The following is a 1,121-nucleotide window of genomic DNA, read 5'->3' as shown; positions in this document are numbered from 1 at the left end:
AGCTTAGCAAAGCACAGGGACCGCGGTTCACTCCCCCGGCCCCCCTTGCCGGCCGGCCCGCCCCCTGGTGGGCTGAGCTGGCCACACACACACACACACACACACACACACACACACATAAATAAATAAATAAAATTTAAAAAAAATAAATATCAGTGTAACTGTTATGAACTCTTTTGTACTTTCCCCTTTCCTCAGTTCACATGTTGAAGCTCCAGCCGCCAATGTAACTGTATAAGGCCGGTAAATGAGGTTAAATGAAGTCCAAATGGTGGGGCCTAACTCACCAGGACTGATATCCTTATGAGAAGACAACAAACAAGAGAGATTTTTCTCTCTTTCTCTCTTCCTGCACCAAGCAAAGGTCACAAGGGGAAAAAGGAAAAGACAGCAATTGATAAGAAGAGGAAGCTCGCCAGAAGCCAGTCCTGATGGTTCAGAGCCTAACTACAATCTTGGCTTTGTAGCCTCCCAAAGCGTAAGAAAGTATATTTCTGCTGTTGGTGCTCAGTGATGGCAGTTGGGGCAGATTAACACTGTGTGTAACAGCAAATAGGGGATCAGCATTGTAAGTGGAGAAAGAAGCAAGGAGACCCCAAGCAGGGGCATTAGAGGTAGAGACACTGAGAAGCAGATAGGTCTGGGCTGTGCTTGGCACCGCTCATGGGATGCTAATGGACCGGAGCTGGATAGGTAAAGGAAACGAAAGAATCAAACTCCAGATGCATAGATAGGTAAATAAATAAAGCAAGCCAACTTTCCATTTTTTGTTTGGACTTTAAGAAAAAATCACTTTGCTACAGAAGGAAAATAAACTGGAAGATGAATCTGAAGAACGTTTCAGACAGAAAGAACAGTGAAACTGTAGCAGGTACTGTCCTTTTATAGTATTATGTAGTATATATTTTGGAATGCTGTGTATCAAAGGCAAGGCCTCATGCTTGCTGAGTAAATGCCCTACCACTGAGCCACACCCCTAGCCTGTGTAATGCATGTTTACAATGCAACAGAACCTATGATTTTAGTGTGAATTCAGCAGTACCTGAGACACAAGCAGCTTCCCAACTCTCCAAATAAGGCATCATCTGTGTTTTCTTCACAGAGTAACCAGTGACTCATTC

Source organism: Octodon degus, unplaced genomic scaffold (genome assembly GCF_000260255.1).
Source record: "Octodon degus isolate 3935 unplaced genomic scaffold, OctDeg1.0 scaffold00141, whole genome shotgun sequence".
Taxonomy (NCBI): domain Eukaryota; kingdom Metazoa; phylum Chordata; class Mammalia; order Rodentia; family Octodontidae; genus Octodon; species Octodon degus.
Note: the sequence above shows the minus strand (reverse complement) of the source record.